Here is a 23750-nt window from a genome sequence, read left to right on the forward strand (position 1 = left end):
ATACTCTTTCTTGCCAGCCACGCTGTGGAGTACTTGGACGCGTGTGATGGAGCATTGTCCTGCATGAAAATCATGTTTTTCTTGAAGGATGCAGACTTCTTCCTGTACAACTGCTTGAAGAAGGTGTCTTCCAGAAACTGGCAGTAGGACTGGGAGTTGAGCTTGACTCCATCCTCAACCCGAAAAGGCCCCACAAGCTCATCTTTGATACCAGCCCAAACCAGTACTCCACCTCCACCTTGCTGGCGTCTGAGTCGGACTGGAGCTCTCTGCCCTTTACCAATCCAGCCACGGGCCCATCCATCTGGCCCATCAAGACTCACTCTCATTTCATCAGTCCATAAAACCTTAGAAAAATCAGTCTTGAGATATTTCTTGGCCCAGTCTTGACGTTTCAGCTTGTGTGTCTTGTTCAGTGGTGGTCGTCTTTCAGCCTTTCTTACCTTGGCCATGTCTCTGAGTATTGCACACCTTGTGCTTTTGGGCACTCCAGTGATGTTGCAGCTCTGAAATATGGCCAAACTGGTGGCAAGTGGCATCTTGGCAGCTGCACGCTTGACTTTTCTCAGTTCATGGGCAGTTATTTTGCGCCTTGGTTTTTCCACACGCTTCTTGCGACCCTGTTGACTATTTTGAATGAAACGCTTGATTGTTCGATGATCACGCTTCAGAAGCTTTACAATTTTAAGAGTGCTGCATCCCTCTGCAAGATATCTCACTATTTTTGACTTTTCTGAGCCTGTCAAGTCCTTCTTTTGACCCATTTTGCCAAAGGAAAGGAAGTTGCCTAATAATTATGCACACCTGATATAGGGTGTTGATGTCATTAGACCACACCCCTTCTCATTACAGAGATGCACATTACCTAATATGCTTAATTGGTAGTAGGCTTTCGAGCCTATACAGCTTGGAGTAAGACAACATGCATAAAGAGGATGATGTGGTCAAAATACTCATTTGCCTAATAATTCTGCACTCCCTGTATAATCAGAGAAAATCCACAGTAAGAAAGTGTAAATGGTATACTAGTAGGGTAAGAATAAGGTCTCCTGAAAAATAGGTTGTGGGTCTGGAAGATGATGGGAAAAGAGTTACTGTAAACGTTGTTCTTTCACCAACAAGAACAAAAGAGTATCACATAAAAAGCAGAATAGATTGTACATCTAGAATTGTCATATATCTTGTTATTTGCAAATTGTGTAATCTCCAGTATCTGGGAGTCACTATGTGCTCCCTCAAAGATAGAATCAGAGAACATCTCATCTCTATAGATTAAGAAATTCACAGAAAACCAGTAGCCAAACACTTCCATATGCATGGACAAGGCACTAAAACTATTTCATTTATAGACATTGAACATATAGAGAGAGATCCTCTAAGAGAAGATAGACTCAAACAGTTATTAAAAAGAGAGGTCCATTGGATCTTCACATTAGCAACAAGGAAGCCAACTGGCATTAATCGTACATACAATGTTAACTTATTTGTAGAGTGAGGTACTACACATTGTCTTGATCTAACAACTAATGCTCATGAACCTAGGTATTTCCAGCATGCACTATATAAATAATGTAGTTGGTAACCAAATTCTGATTTAGAAAAGACACCTAGTATCCAGAATAACATGAATATACGGTAAGTAGATCATGATTACTAAATATTGGTTACATTCCTATGGTATGAATGACAATTGGTGATTGTTTTAAGTAACCATGTGAGAAACAATGGGGATCTTGTGGAAAGGTAAAGACAGCAATGATGATTACTTTTTTTTTTTTTACCTATTTCTCTCACTACACGTTGACTAGCCCCACAATATTCACCTTTATATACCATTCATTGAGACCAATCAAAATCCACAGGATTATTAGAGTATTAAACATTTTAACTGTGATAGAGCACCAATTTCTTAGTATAAGCTCTGGGGCATCTAATTCTCACCACTTACTTTAGCACTGTTTAGTAGTACAATCAAATCGAGATATACCATCATAGGTCACAACATGCTCTCTAAGTATAGAAGTTATGTACATATGTATAAACAGATAGAAGTACTAGAAAATAATAATTTTTACAACATTTGTCAGATTAGCCTTTTATAACATAATATTTATTGCCAAAATTTCTTTTGTTAACATATATAAATATATATATTATTTTTTTGCTAATATATATATATATATATATATATATATATCTCATTCTTTCTTGTTAATACTTTTTTGCTATATCAAATTTCTTTCTGTTTTTTGCAAGTTTTGTTATTAGCACCTTTTATCCTGAATATCATTCAGTCAAAAGTTGAACCCTTTAACACCTCATCAAGTATTTGCCCATGCATTTTCTATTGGCAATGGCTATTACATAGTATTTAAGAACAACTGGAGGGACAGGTAACTGATGAAGCGCATGTGCTCATGCACAAAACGCGTCACATAGCAGGGAGCCTTACCTTTGTGTTGGATGTCTCCTAACTGAATAAACTTTGGACTGTACTGGCTATTTGGATCCCATTTTTTCCTTTGTCTCTTCTAGAAATGATATACTAGTAGGAGAAGAATAAGGTCTCCTGAAAAAGAGGTTGTGGGTCTGGAAGATGATGGGAAAAGATATACTGATTAAGATATAATATCTAAATTGTTCGTTTATTATTGTTGCCTTTTGTTTTTCAATTTTTATTTGTTTTTTATCAAAAAAGGAGGTGTGATATATAAGCTGTTGTTAGCCATAGATTATAACTTTATTAAAAACGTGAGTACTTGTACACAGCATTAAAGTGTCTGTTATATATATGACAGTGCTTTAACATCAGGAACAGAGGTACATACTAAAACATCACACTTATCCCACAATGATTAGTGTAGAGCAACTCTGTGCAGGCAGATTCCTGTGCTTATGGCAAACTCAGAGTATTGCAACTACAATGATATTGTCCTGAAATGACATTCTGAACTCACTGTAGTTACAAAGCACCATTAGAGCAGGATGACGTTTGGGTACAGTCTTCCTATGTTTATATATATGAGCTCTGTTTTCATAATACATTTATTTGAACACAGAGCTCATCTAATCGCATTGGTTGTTTGCACCTAAAGCCAGGCCTGATGATGGGATTGATGCCATTTATGTTATGTTGAGTGCAGAGGGAACAGTTGCTACTGGTTTCATTTAGTCTTTATATATGCAAACGTTAATTTGTATGTGTTTCTGTGTGCATGTGTGTGTGTGTGTGTGTGTGTGTATGATTGTCTATGCGTGCATGTGTGTGTGCATGCATCTGTGTGCCTAGTTTGTGTTTGTGTATGTGTGTGTGGGAGTCTGTGTAAATTTTTCGTCTGTGTTTATGATTGTGCGTGCATGGGTTTCTGTGTGTCTGGAGTGTGTACATGCATGTGTGTCTATTTGTGGGGGTGTGTTAGTCTGTGTTTATAATTTTGTGTTTGTGTGAGTCTGTGTTTATGTCTATGGGATGTGTGTGTGAGTCTGTTTCTGTGTTTATTATCATATATGCATGAGTGTTAGTGTTTATGTTTGTCTATAGGATATGTGTATATGTTTGATTGTCTGTGTGTTTGTGTGCAGGGTCACCATCAGGGGGTTAAAGGCATCAGTAAAATCAGGGGCCGATGGGCCAGGAGGGCCGGGCACAAGCGTCCACTAGACTTTTTTTAATTCGTAGCAGTCCTGCAGTAGCGCTAGCACTACTGTTCCCTATTGACAGTGCACAGTGACCTAAGTACTTTTTTTAAATTAGTTTCTAATGTGCCTTTGTGCAGTATAAGCATGTATGGTGCTTGGGCTTTTTTACCTAGTAGAAAGAGTAGGTGGGTGGAATAGCGCTGCAGGAGGGCTTGAGGAGGGCTGCAGTGAGGGCTTCTGAAAGGCTGTAGTGAGGGATGATCATTCCCTTTAAGGGGGCGATTTTTTTCAGCTCCGTATGGAGCTTGATGCCCCTGTTTCCGCACAAGCCTTCAGGCTCACCAGAAACAGAAGTTATGAAGCAGCGTTCTAAAGACCGCTGCTCCATAACTTGTCCACCTGCTCTGAGGCCACGGACAGAAATCAACCCGATTGAATACGATTGGGTTGATTGACAACCCCTGCTAGCGGCCCATTGGCCGCAAATCTGCAGGGGGCGGCATTGCAACAACAGTTCAAAAGAACTGCTTGTGCAATGATAAATGCCGACAGCGTATTCTGTCAGCATTTATCGATGTGCAGCGGACATGATAGGCTATATTGTATCATGTCCGCTCGCACTATGATAAATCTACCCCTTAAAGTACTGTTACAGCTTCTGTGTTGTGATCTGTGCTGATAGAGGTGAGTAATGCAAGATATTTTATGCTTTTTTTTTTTAACTTCCCCAAATCTCTAGCAGCAGACTTGTCTGTATGTCTATGTGTACGTGCATTTGTGTGTTTATATTTTTCTGTGTGCGCATTCATGTTTGTGTCTGTACATATGTGAGTGTGCATACATGTGAGAGTGTCTGTGTTTATTTTGTGGTTATGTGTATGAATGCTTGTGTGTGCATGCATGTGTATGTGCCTGCTTGTGTATGTGTGTGTTCTTGTGTGCATGTGTATGTGTGTGTGTGTATGTGTATGTGTCTGTTTGTGTGTATGTGTATGTGTCTGCTTGTGTATGTGTGTGTGCTTGTGTGTATATGTTAATGTGTATGTGTCTGCATGTGTATGTGTCTGGTTGTGTATGTGTGTATGTGTCTGGTTGTGTATGTGTGTGTATGTGTCTGGTTGTGTGTGTGTGCATGTGTATGTATTTAAATACAGGGTGAAAATGTTGCAATTGTTCCCAGGGGATTCTAATTATGTCACTGAACATCACACTGTCAACACAAAAATACTCTATTTGTAGCACACATTTAAATTTCTTAGCAAACTCAATTTACATGAAGAACTTCATTTTAGTTCTGTGGAATACAACTTGTTGCTGAGAATTTACAAGGGTATAAAATTGTCAGTCATGCAGTGTGCTCTCAAGTGCTCTACCTAGACAAGCGCACTCAGCTGTGTATTTCAAGAGCCACTTTAAACGTGAAAGTGGAATCAAGTTGTTCTGTTTTAAATCCTTCTGATTTTAACCACTTGGATGCCATATAAAGCAGCGATGCCTTGAATAGCAATATGTTTTGGCAGCCATGGAGTCAGAGGAAAATAAAGTTATTTTTGTATATATTTAGTATATATATATATATTAGCAATTAATACATTACAGACATCTGCTACTTGAATATGCTGTCTGGAAATTGTTAATTAACTATACAAACTAAAGAACTTTTTTTTTTTTAAACCCTTATTTATTTATTTTCTTCTATCTATTAAATGGAAACGTTTATTTAATCAATGTATTTAATGAATGAACACATTTTGTATTAGTTTGCTTGTTTAGTTAATGGATGGATTTTAGACAAAATGTTCCTGCACTGATCAAGCACAAACTATATTGAATGTTTCTGGGTAAAAGATCTGAATCCTGCAGAACCAATTCTGTTTCTCTGGTTTAAAAAATAATCTTTTTTTTTTTTTTTAATCCAGAATATATGAAAGCAAGCAAATAAAGTACATTGCAAGATTGTACTTTCTATGCACATTTACCCATTTTGGGCCAGATGATGAGTTGCACATTGACAGTTCCGTGCAAGTGAAAAAGGGTTCATCACTGCTGTTTGCGCTTACCGCTCGTATTACAAGTTGAAAGTAAATGCTATCGCTTGAACGCAATAGTGATTTATGTTAGAATGATTACCGTGTTAACTGTTTCGCTAAATAAAAAAGTGTCACAAAACACATAAAAAATATATTACAAAGTACAATTACACTCATAAGAACACCATCAAATAATTTTTCTTTTTTTTTAAATTACACAAAAAAGTATAAGTGCACAAAGATATGAGGTCTCAGGTGTTAGAAAAAAAGTCAGGCAAAGGGCTTTAACATATACATGTCTAAATATGTATGTATGTATGTATATATATATATATATATATATATATATATATATATATATATGTGTGTGTGTGTGCGTGTGTATACAAGTATAAGTGTATCGGAGCCCTTTCCAGTCAAGTAGATGAAAACATGTCAAATCAGTGTTATACTGTATATTTAGTGTGAATATTCCACATTCCAATGTTCTGCACATAGCAAAATATTTTCTATGTATTTTAAATAGATTATCCTATATATGTATCTGTATATATCTATATCTATAGATAATCATCTATAAATATTTTTAAATATATATTTGTGCAAAACTCCATCATATACTGTATATGTAGAAATATGTATTTATGAATAAATAGAACATATTCTGCTATGTGAAGAACATTGGATTGTGAAATATTTATATTTTCATGTCTGGTAAGTACACTTAACAATAAGTGATCGGGTTTGCGTGTGAGTAGCGTGTTTTTGTCCATTTTTTTGCTCCATTGACTTCTATGGGGAATATGTTAATGCACGTGCAATATTATAAGTTTGGCTTTTTACAGGCATCAGGCTAGCGTGTGAGCAGAAAAATGTTTACTATCAACTTGTAATACAAGTGCTACCCTTCGTACTCACAAAGCTCACTTCTAGCAAAGTTAACTCTCAAGCAGGAGTGTTAAATACTGCTCCACTTGAAATCTGCCCTTTATAGGAAACTGCAATTTGAGTTTAAATCCCTTTTTGCACTACATCAATTTAGCAACTGAGATGCAATGGATGCAATTGGATATCACTGCTTCGTTTTTAAGTTCCCTATTTCTTTCAATTTGCTTTAATTAAAGAATGTTATCTAGTAATTAAATGATTAAAAAACGCATACCTTTGCAATTCCATGCATATTTGTAAACACAATTTATCTTAATTAACTTGGATTAAAATAGACAAACTTTTGTTATGTTAGCTTGTAACGGTGACTCACACAATGAGTGTACATGTGTATGAATGAAAGTATGGGACGTGTGGTCACACCTTACTTTTACCTTTTTGTCTATGCTAAACTGAATAACACATTGTTTCATGTGGTGAGCGTGGGAGACATGCATACTGCAGGTCTGAGCTCTAGTTCCTCACAGTATACAGTTTCAATCTATCCCCGCGGCATCTAACGTTCTTAAAGGGACATTAGACTCAACATTTAATCTCCTGTAATATCTTTCATTAAGTAACATAAACTACATTGCAATATTCATTTAGGGCTAGATTACAAGTGGAGCACTAAATTAATAATTCAATTAGAACAAGGATCCTATTGTTAGCGCAATGCTTCCTAGCAATGCGAATGTGAGCTTGCGTTCGCATTGCGTTCAACTTGTTATACCATTGCACATTAGTGTGTGCTGGTATTACTCAGTGGAGCACTAATATTGCTTGCGCGCAATCAATATTTAGTGCTCCACTTGTAATCTAGCCCTTAGTATTCAGATGGTGTGCTTTTTGTTTTAAAATACCGCTGTGTTACTTTCAATTCCTCCAGAAAGACCACAGTGCCTCTATGATACTTAAAGGGACAGTCTACACCAGATTTGTTATTGTTAAAAAGATAGATAATCCCTTTTTTTACCATTCCCCAGTTTTGCATAACCAATATTGTTATATTAATATACTTTTTGCCTCTGTGATTACTTTGTATCTAAGTCTCTACAAACTGCCCCCTTATTTCAGCTCATTTGAAAGACTTGCATTTTAGCCAATCAGTGCTGACTCTTAGGTAACTCCACGTGTGTGAGCACAGTGTTATCTATTTGACACACATGAACTAACACCCTCTTGTGGTGAAAAACTGTTGAAATCCATTCAGATAAGAGGCCATCTTCAATGGCTAAGAAATTAGCATATGAACCTCCTAGGGAATACCAAAAAAACAAAGCAAAATTGGTGTTAAAAGTAAATTGGAAAGTTGTCTAAAATTACATGCCCTATCTGAATCATGAAAGTTTATTTTGGACTAGATTGTCCCTTTAAAGGGACATCAAACACTAAAAACTTTTTCTAAGCATAGCATTGAATTTATTCCCCTACCTCCATCTAGTCATGGGTGCCATTGTGTTGAAATCAGGCATCTCAGTGCATTTTTACAGTTTTTTTACCACTAGACAGCACTAGTTCATGTGTGTCACATAAATAACATTGTGCTCACTTCCGTGGACTTATTTATGAGTCAGCACTGATTGGATAAAATGCACATCTGTCAAAAGAACTGAAATAAGGGGGCAGTCTGCAGAGGCTTAGATACAAGGTTATTACAGAGGTAAAAAGTATATTAATATAACTGTGTTGGTTATGCTAAATTTGTCCCTTTAAGATTAATGTTTTTTTACCTTGTGTTGACTGGCTATATAGCTTCATACATTGAGCCCTAGGTGTTTTCTAGCTGCTTTGCATTGTAGGAAGTTCTCCAATAGAGAGAAATCAGCTCTCATACCTATTAAACAGTCAACATCAATATTCAGTTATTCAATCAATTAGCCTTCATAGATTGCTTTTGATCCATAACTTTAAGAGGGTCATTTGTTTAACCAGATTTCCGTGGCATACTGTACATGTAATCTGAGCATTTTAACTAAATCAAGCAGCATAAATTATAATTAATTGAAGAGATGTAGAAATCAAGAATTACAGTGACGTAAATATGCAAAATGGGAGTTCCCTATTGTGTTACTATTGCTCTATTGCTTTGCAGATTGGTTAAACACATAGTTATATAGTGAGTAATGCACTGCCGGAAGCTTGCTGAACACATCGGTTGAGACAAAGACAAGAGGCATATGTGTGTACTCACAAGCTATATCCCAGTAGTGCATTGCTGCTCCTGAGCCTACCTAGATATGCTTTTCAAAAGAGGATACCAAAAGAACAAAGTAAATTTGATAAGAAGTGTAAATTGAATAGTCTCTTAAAATTGCTTGCTCTAAAATCAGCCATTCTGGATACACATGACAAACTGAAATGGTGTGGAATAAATGCCAATCTTATCTATAAATAAATATTTGATAGAATGTTATTGCATAAGTATTTTACCATTGCTTATCTCATGTTCCCATTGTTAGCTTTGAGTCTGCAGTAACATCGGTTAAAGGGATAGAAAGGTTAAATTTGAATGTGCCTGGGTACATTTCAATTTTGAATATGTTTGTTGGAGTAGCTGTGTTAGTTCAGTGATTTAGATACTAAAAGAACAAGAGTATTGCATTGAGCAATGATGCTTTTTATTGGACTAACTATACATTTATAAGCAGACAAGCTTTCTGAAGAACTCCTTCCTTTCAAATCTTTATACATATTTATTCCATGTTGATATATAACATTATGTCAGTATATGCTCTATGTAAAACTATATATTTCCCTAGTCTGTTCTCCTACACTGGACACTGGGTGCCTCTGTCACCTAAACCCCCCTTATGATTTTTACGACACCCCCTCCCCTCCCTGCACTCAGAACTCTGTAACACTTTCTGTTCTTTTAGCCATGCTATGTTTCAAGATATAATCTGTAAATTTCATTGAATTGGTCAGTATTGCTTCAGACTTGAGAAAGGAAGGAACTCTCCTGAAAGCTTGTCAACTTATAAATGTATAGTTAGTCCAATAAAAAGTATCATTGCTCAATACAATACAATAGAAACATTTTGCTATTTACTTCCATGAGCAAAAATGCTTCTAGTAAAACCTACTAATGTTTTTTGTGGCATATGCACATATTCTGCGAGGGCACATTCACCAGCATTCAAATACCACACTTTATCATAGAGTCAGCAGTGCTTATATGACACAAATTAAGTCTTCACTGACACAATACACATCCCTGCCAACTCTCTAGGCAGGCAAAGTGTTGAATACTGGGGCAGTGACCTAACAGCATATATGTGTATGCCTCTGAAAAAGAAGAAATTACTTTTAGTTAAATAAATCTTGCTAATAAATGTATAATACAGAAATGCTTCCTTTAAAACAATGAAACGCACTTATGTACAGTTCAATTTTGACCTTTCTATCTCTTTAAGGAATAGTTTGATAAAATGCTACAGATCTCTAAGGAGAACTTTACATTTTGATTTATAACCCCTTTTCTAGTGTGTGAAATCCTATCAAGTGTAATATGGAGACTTCAACAATGTGTCACTGTCTGACAGTATGACTTGTCAGCTCTGTAGCCCATTTTATATTAATGTTCTATTTTTAGCCTTAACTGAATATATTACCTGTTCTATGGTATTGTCCTATAGGATCTTTATTCCCAATAGCTATATATTGCTGAGAAGGAAAAGAGGGAATGTTCTGCTTGATTTGTTAAATATAATGTTGATCTAATTTGTTATTTTCAAACAAATATCAAATATTTCCTGAGCATAAATTATTCATTTGCAGCAAACTGTTAGATTTTGGTATATCAAGTGTAACATTTGTATATTTAATATAATATTTGACTTAAAGGGACATAAAACTACAATTTTGTATTTCACGATTCAGGTACAGCATGCAATTTTAAACAACTTTCCAATTTACTTCTATTATCAAATTTGCTTTTTTATTGTGATAATCCTTTGTTTAAGAACATGCCTAGGTAGCTAAGAGCTAGATGCTGATTGGAGGCTGCCCTTATATACCTCTATTCATTGGCTTACCTGATATTTTCAGCTAGCTCCCAGTAGTGCATCACTGCTCCTTCAACAAAAGATACCAGTAGAAGGAAGCAGCTTTGATAAGGGAAGTAGATTGGACATTTGTTTAAAAGGATATGCTCTGTCTGTATCATAAAATACACATTTTGGATTTAATGTCCCTATAATTTAATGAAAGCAAGTTTGCTTTATTCTCTGGTATCTTTTATTAAAGAGTAAAACTAGGTAGGCTCATAAGAGCCCAGGAGTGTGCACGTGTCTTTAGTACTCTGGTAGCAGTGTTTTGCAACATTGTATAACAAAGCTTCAAATAATGTTGCAAAACACTGCTGCCATAGAGTCCTGTGGAGTTTTTTATGATTCACCACTGATTGGCTCAAATGCAAGTCAGTCAAAAGAACTGAAATAAGGGAACAGACTGCAAAGGCTTAGATACAAGGTAATCACAGAGGTAAAAAGTATATTAATATAACAGTGTTGGTTATGCAAAACAGGGGAATGGGTAATTAAGGTATTATCTATCTTTTGAAACAATAACAATTCTGGAATAGATTATCCCTTTAAATGTCCCTTTAATACGGTCTGCTATTCCATTATCTTACATAAATCAATACCTCTAAATAATAAATGTGTGAAATTTGATCTGTTAAATGTAATTAACTACAATTAACATATATTATTGTTCTGAGCCGATTTGAATTGTGAATGTGGACCAGTTATGATTATGATAAAAACATGCTATAAAAAATAATTTGATTAGATTGTATATCAATGAGAGGGATAGAATTAAAATCTTAAGTCAATTCAAATAAAAAAATAACATCTGTATTTGTAACTTGCTCATTTCTGGTTTGTTCATACAAATATCATGGGTGTAACCTATTGGAGCTCAGGGGGAAAGGTTGCTGCTGTCTGAAATATATAAATTTGACAACTCAACATATCCCAGAGATAATCTTCAAACATGAGACTTGGGGCTGAGTCAGGGAGATCAGTGGTTGAGTTGCAAAAACCTGGATTTGGAGTTGGACTATGGGTTTGTGGATGGAGTGGATCATTCAGTACCTTGCCAAATTATTAATATATTTATATTCATTTCATATTTATTCTTAATAGTGTTGATTGATTTTTTTTTAGTTTTGTAACCATGTCTTACTCCATGTTATATAGGCAACATCTGCAACACATATTTGCCTGCATATTGATGTAATGATTTGGTAAATTAAAAATGTATATGTTTTTACAGATCAGTAAACAAAGTGACTTGTTAAAGAAAGTCGTTCAAATTGTCAGTCTGTTGAAGGCAAACAACATATAGCAGTACAAGATTGCTGAAATTGTAGGTGTATCACGTAGTTCTGCAAAGCATATTAAGAAAACAATGTACATATATGTGTAAAAATAGTCGGGATGATTTGAACCCAAAACGGAAGGGCGATTGTGGTCGACATTGTGTTATTAAGAGAACTGTTCAGCGAAAATTAGCCGGAGAGAGCCTGTTAGCCAGAAAACCTGCTTGAAACCATCTCCACAATACATTTTTTACTTAAAGGGACAGACAACACCAGAATTTTTGTTGTTTTAAAAGATAGATAATCCCTTAATTACCCATTCCTTAGTTTTGCATAACCAACACAGTTATATTAATATACTTTTTACCTCTGTGATTACCTTGTATCTAAGCTTCTGCAGACTGCCCCCTTATTTCAGTTCTTTTGACAGACTTGCATTTTAGCCAATCAGTGCTCACTCCTCGGTTAAATTTACGTGCATAAGCTCAATGTTATCTATACGAAACACATGAACTAACGCCCTTTAGTGGGTAAAACTGTCAAATGCAGAGGCGGCCTTCAAGGTCTAAGAAATTAGCATATGAACCTCCTAGGTTTAGCATTCAACTAAGAATACCAAGAGAACAAAGCAAAATTGGTGAGAAAAGTAAATTGGAAAGTTGTTTAAAATTGCATACCCTATCTGAATCATGCAAGTTTTTTTGGGACTTTACTGTCCCTTTAATATTCTTTACAGAACTGTGTGATACATCTACAATTTCAGCAATCTTGTACTGCAACTTGTTGTTTCTTTTTTGCCTTAAAGGGACACTGAACCCAAAATTTTTCTTTTGTAATTCAGATAGTGTGCAATTTTAAGCAACTTTCTAATTTACTCCTATTATCAATTTTTCTTCGTTGTCTTGCTATCTTTATTTGAAAAAGAAAACATCTAAGCTTTTTTTTGGGATCAGAACTCCGGACAGCACTTTTTTATTGGTGGATGAATTTATCCACCAATCAGCAAGGACAACCCAGGTTGTTCACCAAAAATGGGCCGGCATCTAAACTTACATTCTTGCATTTGAAATAAAGATACCAAGAGAATGAAGAAAATTTGATAATAGGAGTAAATTAGAAAGTTGCTTAAAATTTCATGCTCAATCTGAATCACAAAAGAAATTTTTTGGTACAGTGTCCCTTTAAATAGGTGGATAATTTGACCAACTTTCTTTTACAACAAGTTACTTTGTTTACCCATCTGTAGAAACATATACATTTGTTAATTTACCAAATACTTTTGTACAATTACATCAACATACAAGTAAATATGCAATGCAGATGTTGCCAAGAGAACATGGAATAAGAATTCATTGCAAAACTAAACAAAACCAATCAACGCTTATAAGAATAAATATGGGATTAATATTAAACTTATGATTTTTTGGCCAATGGGTCAAGGTACTGTATGTAGGTAGAACTGGGCATTATGTGGCTTGGGGGTCCTTGGCAAACCAGGACATTTGTACTTTGTAAGAGAGCTGCAGGAGGCACAGCAGGAGGGCTCACAAACTGTAACAATCCTGCAAGTTTCAGTGTAACTGGTAGCTTTGAGGGTGCATTTTACTTTTCATAAGAAGTATTATTTTGCAGTATATTTATGTTTGCAAAGCTGCTTCTTTGGAAAGTTATCAGTAGCTGGGGCCTGAGGTCAGTATGACAGTGGATCATGTGCACTCCTTGTTTTATGCATTCTCTGAGTGCCATTCAAGTCATGTAACGCATCACTGCCAGCGCTTGTGGAACGTGCACATGGAAAATGCACTTGCATGAAAATTCATCCTAACAAAAGCTGTAATAACTTTTCACAGGTCGTGTGCATTTTCATGACGTTTGAAATCGTTTCTGCCTTTTGCGTAACAGTTTTAACTGTAGGACTGAGTCAACTGCAATTTTTTATTGTACTTATTTGATTGTTCATTTTGTTCATTAAAAGGACCACTTAGTTATTGTATTTTTTATTATTATGCACAATATCAGTAGGATTAAAATATGTAGTCAGAAAATTGTTAGATAAATGACAAAATAATAAAAAGTCTGATTTCCCAGAATTGTGACTCATTGCTGTTGTCGAAACTTAGCGTAGTAAGAACAATAAAGCACTCATAGACACACAAAAAAACCTTACAGGATTAAAGAATTTAAAAAAAACATCAATTTTCACACTTTCTCAGTTAGTCTTTATTTGGATACCTGAAAAGGCCTGTACAAACCATTTATTTATTTAATTCCATAAGTGTCAATATTTCCCAAATATGGGCACTATAAAGAATATAAAATTCACAGGGCCTTCATTCCTGGAAATAGTTGCCTAAGAATTGGCTTAATGCATCTAAACATATCTAATAGTAACGCACCATGACAAATGTTATATCCTGCTGACTTATATTATGACAGTTGCTGTTCTTACAATTATTTAGGTCTATGCAAAACTGACATAAACAAACCCTGAATGTGCCTTCTGCAAACCTCAAAATTGGCATCCTTAAACCCTAAAACTATCATCCACAGACCCCAAAACTGACTTACACAAACCCCAAAACTGACATACACAAACCCCAGAACTGACATACACAAACCCCAGAACTGGCATTCACAAAGCCTAAAACTAGCATCCTAAAACCCCAAAACTGACATCCTTCGATCCCAAAACTGACATACAAAAATTCCATAACCAAAACTGGCATACACAAACCCAAAAACTAGCATCTTAAAACCCCAAAACTGACATCCTTACACACCAAAACTGACAACCTGAGAGCCCAAAACTAACATCCACGGATCGTAAAACTGACTCCAAAACTGATACCCACAGTTCCCAAAAATAACATCTTCAACCCCCAAAACTGACATCTTCAAACCCCGAAACTGACATCTTCAAACCCCAACACTGAGATACACAAACCACAAAACTGGCATCCTCAAACTTCAAAACTGGCCTCAACAAACACCAAACTGACATCCACAAACCAGTAATAAGTTACAATTTACTGCAGGTGCCATGTTTGTTCTTCATAGCTCTTAACCCTCCAGCATTTTGTGGGTACACTGACATGAGGTTGGTCCCACAGTCCCTCTGGCCATTCTCACCTTCTTATAAATGTGCCACCTTGTAACACCCCTAGATCACCCTGGTACATTTGTTACTCTTATTCCCACCCCCCTCCCCAGATAGTGACGTATGTTATTTAAAGATGTAACAAACCGGTTTTTCAAGGACAACACTAAGAATTTTGGCTGTACCTACGTGTTTGAGAGGGAAAAAAAATGGAACTCAAGCACTTAATTGAGGTTATTGCCTCTGGCTAATAGAAACCTCCCAAAATATCAATTTGCAGAACACCAGTGCCTTGTGTGTATAACTGCACATCAATAGAAGTAGGTAGAATGTTATTGCTGTCAGTTCTGGCAAAGAAAGGGTAAACTTTCCTTGTCTTGTTGCTGCTAGCTATTCATTTAATTGTATACTTTTGCTGTATCCAGTTCTATCAGAACATGAACGTCACCATGACGAATACAATGTCTAGGTCAGATATTTTTTTTTCTTAAGCAGTTTTGTTTCTTCTCTCAGTTTCAATGATATGCAGGTGTGTAGATACATATGCTGCTTTTGTTCATCTATGTGACATATAAATGTGTGTGGTGTTTGTGTACATACAGTGTGTGTAGGTATGTGTATATATATATATTTATATGTTATTTATATATATATATATATATATATATATATTTATATGTGTATATATGTGTATGTATGTATTATGTGTATATTGTTATTTTAGAAGGAGAAAGGGGCACAACCCCCGAAACGTCACTAATTAAAGTTTTAAAAATTAAATTCCAGAGAGTGCATTATTGGATACAAAGTATATATATGTATATATATCCCAAACAAATGCACCCACAGGGATATTTGGACATAAACAGAGTCAAAATGTATTTGACGTTTCGGGGACTATAATATCCCCTTCATCAGGGATTATAGTCCCCATAACGTCAAATAAATATTGACTCTGTTTATCTCCAAAATTCCCTGTGAGTGCATTTGTTTGGGATCTGTATCATTTACATCTATGCACCCAGGTAGCTGACCTAGGAGGGTGGATTTGTTCTTTTGATCTTTATATATATATATATATATATATATATATATATATATATATATATATATATATATATATATATATATAGCGATTCACCACCTGGGTGCAACTTCTTATATAAAATTAAACATATATTAAAATATTCTAAATAATCCATAGAATATATCTATATTTCTTATAGCATATTTAATAATTTGTATCATTTTTATTAATATTTTTATTATTTTATATGTAATATTTTAATAACACGCATTGAAATTAGCAATTCTTCATGTGCGCTAACCCAACCACGTTAGTCCTAAATTGCGAACCCCGATGCGGGTTACACATATTTTACATTCTTATGTTCTTCACTAAGGCCTAGATTTGGAGTTTGGCGTTAGCCGTGAAAACCAGCGTTAGAGGCTCCTAACGCTGGTTTTAGGCTACCGCCGGTATTTGGAGTCACTCAAAATAGGGTCTAACGCTCACTTTTCAGCCGCGACTTTTCCATACCGCAGATCCTCTTACGTAAATTGCGTATCCTATCTTTTCAATGGGATTTTTGTAACTCCGGTATTTAGAGTCGTGTCTGAAGTGAGCGTTAGACATCTAACGACAAAACTCCAGCCGCAGGAAAAAAGTCAGTAGTTAAGAGCTTTCTGGGCTAACGCCAATTTATAAAGCTCTTAACTACTGTACTCTAAAGTACACTAACACCCATAAACTACCTATGTACCCCTAAACCGAGGTCCCCCCACATCGCCGAAACTCGAATAAATTTTTTAACCCCTAATCTGCTGACCGCCACCTACGTTATCCTTATGTACCCCTAATCTGCTGCCCCTAACACCGCCGACCCCTGTATTATATTTATTAACCCCTAACCTGCCCCCCACAACGTCGCCTCCACCTACCTACACTTATTAACCCCTAATCTGCCGACCGCAAAGCGCCGCCACCTACGTTGTCCTTATGTACCCCTAATCTGCTGCCCCTAACACCGCCGACCCCTATATTATATTTATTAACCCCTAATCTGCCCCCCACAACGTCGCAGCCAGCTACCTACAATAATTAACCCCTAATCTGCCGACCGCAAAGCGCCGCCACCTACGTTATCCTTATGTACCCCTAATCTGCTGCCCCTAACACCGCCGACCCCTATATTATATTTATTAACCCCTAATCTGCCCCCCTCAACGTCGCCTCCACCTGCCTACACTTATTAACCCCTAATCTGCCGACTGGAGCTCACCGCTATTCTAATAAATGTATTAACCCCTAAAGCTAAGTCTAACCCTAACACTAACACCCCCCTAAATTAAATATAATTTACATCTAACGAAATTAATTATCTCTTATTAAATAAATTATTCCTATTTAAAGCTAAATACTTACCTGTAAAATAAATCCTAATATAGCTACAATATAAATTATAATTATATTATAGCTATTTTAGGATTAATATTTATTTTACAGGTAACTTTGTATTTATTTTAAACTGGTACAATAGCTATTAAATAGTTAAGAACTATTTAATTGTTACCTAGTTAAAATAATTACAAAATTACCTGTAAAATAAAGCCTAACCTAAATTACAATTAAACCTAACACTATACTATCATTAAATTAATTAAATAAAATACCTACAATTACCTACAATTAAACCTAACACTACACTATCAATAAATAAATTAAATACAATTCCTACAAATAACTACAATGAAATAAACTAACTAAAGTACAAAAAATAAAAAAGAACTAAGTTACAAAAAATAAAAAAATATTTACAAACATAAGAAAAATATTACAACAATTTTAAACTAATTACACCTACTCTAAGCCCCCTAATAAAACAACAAAGACCCCCAAAATAAAAAATGCCCTACCCTATTCTAAATTACTAAAGTTCAAAGCTCTTTTACCTTACCAGCCCTGAACAGGGTCCTTTGCGGGGCATGCCCCAAGAAGTTCAGCTCTTTTGCCTGTAAAAAAAAAACATACAATACCCCCCCCCAACATTACAACCCACCACCCACATACCCCTAATCTAACCCAAACCCCCCTTAAATAAACCTAACACTAAGCCCCTGAAGATCTTCCTACCTTATCTTCACCATACCAGGTTCACCGATCCATCCTGAAGAGCTCCTCCGATGTCCTGATCCAAGCCCAAGCGGGGGGCTGAAGAGGTCCATGATCCGGATGAAGTCTTCATCCAAGCCAATCAGATTGAGCTCGCATTCTATTGGCTGATCGGAACAGCCAATAGAATGCGAGCTCAATCTGATTGGCTGATTGGATCAGCCAATCGGATTGAACTTGATTCTGATTGGCTGATTCCATCAGCCAATCAGAATATTCCTACCTTAATTCCGATTGCCTGATAGAATCCTATCAGCCAATCGGAATTCGAGGGACGCCATCTTGGATGACGTCCCTTAAAGGAACCGTCATTCGGCTAGTAGGCGTCGGGAGAAGAGGATGTTCCGCGTCGGAGGTCTGCAAGATGGATCCGGAAGAAAGAAGATTGAAGATGCCGTTGATAGAAGACTTCATCCGGATCATGGACCTCTTCAGCTCCCGCTTGGATGAAGACTTCATCCGGATCATGGACCTCTTCAGCTCCCGCTTGGATGAAGACTTCAGTCGGATCATGGACCTCTTCAGCCCCCCGCTTGGGCTTGGATCAGGACATCGGAGGAGCTCTTCAGGACGGATCGGTGAACCTGGTATGGTGAAGATAAGGTAGGAAGATCTTCAGGGGCTTAGTGTTAGGTTTATTTAAGGGGGGTTTGGGTTAGATTAGGGGTATGTGGGTGGTGGGTTGTAATGTTGGGGGGGGTATTGTATGTTTTTTTTTTACAGGCAAAAGAGCTGAATTCTTTGGGGCATGCCCCGCAAAGGGCCCTGTTCAGGGCTGGTAAGGTAAAAGAGCTTTGAACTTTAGTAATTTAGAATAGGGTAGGGCATTTTTTTATTTTGAGGGGCTTTGTTATTTTATTAGGGGGCTTAGAGTAGGTGTAATTAGTTTAAAATTGTTGTAATATTTTTCTTATGTTTGTAAATATTTTTTTATTTTTTGTAACTTAGTTCTTTTTTATTTTTTGTACTTTAGCTAGTTTATTTAATTGTATTTATTTGTAGGAATTGTATTTAATTAATTTATTGATAGTGTAGTGTTAGGTTAATTGTAGGTAATTGTAGGTAGTTTATTTAATTAATTTATTGATAGTGTAGTGTTAGGTCTAATTGTAACTTAGGTTAGGATTTATTTTACAGGTAATTTTGTAATTATTTTAACTATTTTAGCTATTAAATAGTTCTTAACTATTTAATAGCTATTGTACCTGGTTAAAATAAATACAAAGTTACCTGTAAAATAAATATAAATCCTAAAACAGCTATAATATAATTATAATTTATATTGTAGCTATATTAGGATTTATTTTACAGGTAAGTATTTAGCTTTAAATAGGAATAATTTATTTAATAAGAGTTAATTAATTTCGTTAGATTAAAATTATATTTAATTTAGGGGGGTGTTAGTGTTAGGGTTAGACTTAGCTTTAGGGGTTAATACATTTATTAGAATAGCGGTGAGCTCCGGTCGGCAGATTAGGGGTTAATGTTTGAAGTTAGGTGTCGGCGATGTTAGGGAGGGCAGATTAGGGGTTAATACTATTTATTATAGGGTTAGTGAGGCGGATTAGGGGTTAATAACTTTATTATAGTAGCTCTCTGGTCCGGTCGGCAGATTAGGGTTTAATAAGTGTAGGCAGGTGGAGGCGACGTTGTGGGGGGCAGATTAGGGGTTAATAAATATAATATAGGGGTCGGCAATGTTAGGGCAGCAGATTAGGGGTACATAGGGATAATGTAAGTAGCGGCGGTTTACGGAGCGGCAGATTAGGGGTTAATAATAATAATATGCAGGGGTCAGCGATAGCGGGGGCGGCAGATTAAGGGTTAATAAGTGTAAGATTAGGGGTGTTTAGACTCGGGGTACATGTTAGGGTGTTAGGTGCAGGCGTAGGAAGTGTTTCCTCATAGCAAACAATGGGGCTGCGTTAGGAGCTGAACGCGGCTTTTTTGCAGGTGTTAGGTTTTTTTTCAGCTCAAACAGCCCCATTGTTTTCTATGGGGGAATCGTGCACGAGCACGTTTTTGAGGATGGCCGCTTGCGTAAGCAACTCTGGTATCGAGAGTTGAAGCTGCGTTAAAAATGCTCTACGCTCCTTTTTTGGAGCCTAATGCAGCCTTCATGTGGACTCTCAATACCAGAGTTATTTTTATGGTGCGGCCAGAAAAAAGCCGGCGTTAGCTACGCGGGTCGTTACCGACAAAACTCCAAATCTAGGCCTTAGTGACGGAGAATTGGAGAATTTAGCAATCGCCTGAAGCGAGCAAGGTCTTTGTATTTAAATTCCATATTCTTTAGCGAACTGAATAGAAATATTTCAAAATAATAATTTTCTTTATAATTTATACAATATAAAAGAAACATTGCAAAAATTCAATAAATATTAAAATAAAATTGTTCTGAATATAAACAAATTATGCCTTTTTAAAAACGTAACAATATTATAACCTTGTAATTGTAATAGATATTGGAAACGAGACAATTGAAAGTAATGTTATATTTTGTGATACTGCTAAAACAAATATGCAACTAAATAAAGATGAATTATTACTCACGTGTAAAAAAGCTCAGACCAGCTCAATTTCATCAGCCTGCCTGATTACCCTGTCAGGCAACAGAAACACACATTAATAGTGGGAACTTAAAGGGACATTATTAAACACTAGGGGCTAGATTACAAGTGGAGCACTATTTAATACTCCCGCTCAAGCATTAACTGCACTAGAAGTAAGCTTTTTGCGCTTGTCAGGTTGCGCGGATTATGAGTTGAAAGTAAACTGTTTTCACTCTCATACTAACCCAACCAGCGCAAAAAGCTGAAGTTAGAATATTGCGTGCACGTTCACGTATTCCCCCATAGAAGTCAATAGAGCAAAAAAGTGGGGGTGGGGACATGAAAATATGAATATGTCACATTCCAATGTTCTTCACATAGAAGAATATGTTATATTTATTCATAAATACATATTTATAAATATATTTGATTGTATTTTGGTACAATATATATTGATTAATTATTACAGCCGGTGGTAAGGAATATGGAATCATTCCTTCTCGACTCACAGGCACTACTGAAAACAATTAAGGAACTACCCCCTCTGGAAGAAGATGGCCTGCTGGTTACACTTGATGTAACAAGCCTGTATACGGTCATTCCCCATCAGGAGGGACTACAAGCAGTAAACAGACCATTAGGCAAATATCCTTTTATTGGACCCCCTGTAGAAATTCTAATCAATCTACTGGAATTCTGCCTCACCATGAACTACTTCCGGTTTGAACACCAATTTTATCTACAGAAAACAGGGGCAGCGATGGGGTCCAATGTGGCCCCATCCTACGCCAACCTATACATGGTGGAATTTGAAACCAATGATACAGAACTATTCAAAGATGACCGCATATTGTTCTATAGACACTACATTGACCATCTGGTTTTTATCTGGTAAGGCAGCAGAGCAACATTGGACATTTGGTTTCAGAGCTTGAACAATGCCAATCCGGCACTCAAGTTCAAAATGGAGACAGATGACAAAAAGATTCATTTTCTGGATCTTCATCTATTCAAGGATGGAAGCCTTCTGAAGAGTACATTTTACAGAAAAGAGACAGTTAGGAACTCGCTGCTATCTTTTGTTAGTGGACATCTACCATCACTCAAGAGATCCCTGCCTAAATCCCATTACAAAAGGGTCCAAATAAACAACTCGGATGAAGAAAAAGCCCAGCAACAGATGGAGGAAATTTACATAAGGTTCCAGGACAGAGGGTACCCCCACTAAAATCCTAGATCAATAGTTGATGGAACTGGATACCTCCAGAACTCGAACACCCCAAGAACAACTCACTTTTGTGACAACATGCAAATGACAAATCATGCCTTAGGGATTCGTTCAACAAACTCTGGGACATTGTGAGAAGTGATCCAGCATTGGAATTTAAAAATATGGTACCACCATGCATGGGATTTCGTAGAGTAACATCTCTAAGGGACATGCTGGTAAAAATGGACCCCCATCCTTGCTATCGGAAGAAGTCATGGTTGGATAAAATGAAACCTGGTTGCTTAAGTTGTCTTGGCTGCACGACTTGCAGTGCCTTACAGACAGGACCATACTTCACTCATCCTACCAAAAAGATGAAGTATAACCACAGATACACAGATACCGATTGACGTGCATAACCACTTATATTGTGTACCTTCTCCACTGCACATGTGGCCTGTTTTACGTTGGCAAAACAACTGACGACTTGAGGACACAAATGGCCAACCACAGGTCAGCCATACGAGCTGCCATTCTAAAGGGAACATCGGACCAACCGGTGGCAAGACACTTTTTCTGAAAAGGACATACAGTAATTGATCTGAAATACACAATCATTGACCATATACCACCTTTATCTAGAGGTGGGGACAGATGGAAAATTCTTCTGCAAAGAGAAGCAAGGTGGACCCACAGATTGGGTACTCTGGCCCCGAACAGCCAAAATGTTAATTTGGACTGGCATTGTTTTCTGTAGGGCCTCTCTCCATGGCTAACTGACTTTAACATTACTGTTGTGATTTATTTATATATATGGCAGGGATGGCATCCCTACTCTTACATATCCTTTTTCCATGTTTCTATCTAGTCTATCTAATGTATTGTTCTCTCCCCTTTCTGCTTGGGTCCCTCTTGGGTTTTTAACCAACTGGCTATATTACTTGGCTTTTGTTAGGCTAACAGGTCACTAATTTATTACTTGGTTATATTCATATCCTGCGCTGTGCTGACTTTACAACAGTTGGCTAGCTTTATGCTACTATATTATGATTTGGGATCATATTGTTGCTGTATACATATTATTTTTATGCTTTACATTTATATTTATTTTTATGCTTATAATTTTTATGTGTATGTTCACTTCCAGTGCTGGCCACTATATATATTTTTTGGGGGGTTGGGCGTTCCTCCATGTCCTAGAACATTTGATTGGCTTGCATATTCCTCTCCCCTGATTGGAGGCCGTAGTATTGATGATATGGTTGCCATGACAACCACCTGCCGGCAGCAATCAACTTAAGGTATTTACAGCTTATCAAGTACTAGTATTCTATCCCTGGGGTTTTTTCATTGTTTTTTCATTGTTTTCTTTGGTTTGCAAACCAGTTCTGTGCAATGTCCTGCATGACTTCTGCTCTATGGTGCTTTCATGCATATGTGTGATTTGGTGTTCACTATATATTTATTGTTTGGTGTCTATATGATTAGATAGCCATGCACAGCGGGGGCCCTCACCTGTTATATGCTAATTGTGGGAGTGGCATCACAGGTGTTGACCTGAAACTGTATCACTTAGGGTAGTTTAAAAGACATGCGGCTAGATTACGAGTTTTGCGGTAACAGGGGTGCGGTGCTAACGAGCCTTTTTTTTTTTTTAAACTCTACCTTAAGACAATGCTGGTATTACAGGTTTTTTTCAACCCAGCGTTAGCCACAAAAAAGTGAGCATAGAGCAAAATTTAGCTCCACATCTCACCGTAATACCAGTGCTGCTTACGTTAGCGGTGAGCTGACTAA

At 36.6% G+C, this 23750-nt stretch overlaps 1 protein-coding gene across 2 annotated transcripts in view; it reads left to right on the forward strand.

Moving 5' to 3' along the window:
- LOC128666024 (anoctamin-3-like) overlaps positions 1 to 23750 on the forward strand; it is a 353414-nt gene that overhangs the window by 209744 nt on the left and 119920 nt on the right. The window lies entirely within an intron of this gene.

The sequence above is a fragment of the Bombina bombina genome, chromosome 7 (genome assembly GCF_027579735.1).
Source record: "Bombina bombina isolate aBomBom1 chromosome 7, aBomBom1.pri, whole genome shotgun sequence".
NCBI lineage: Eukaryota > Metazoa > Chordata > Amphibia > Anura > Bombinatoridae > Bombina > Bombina bombina.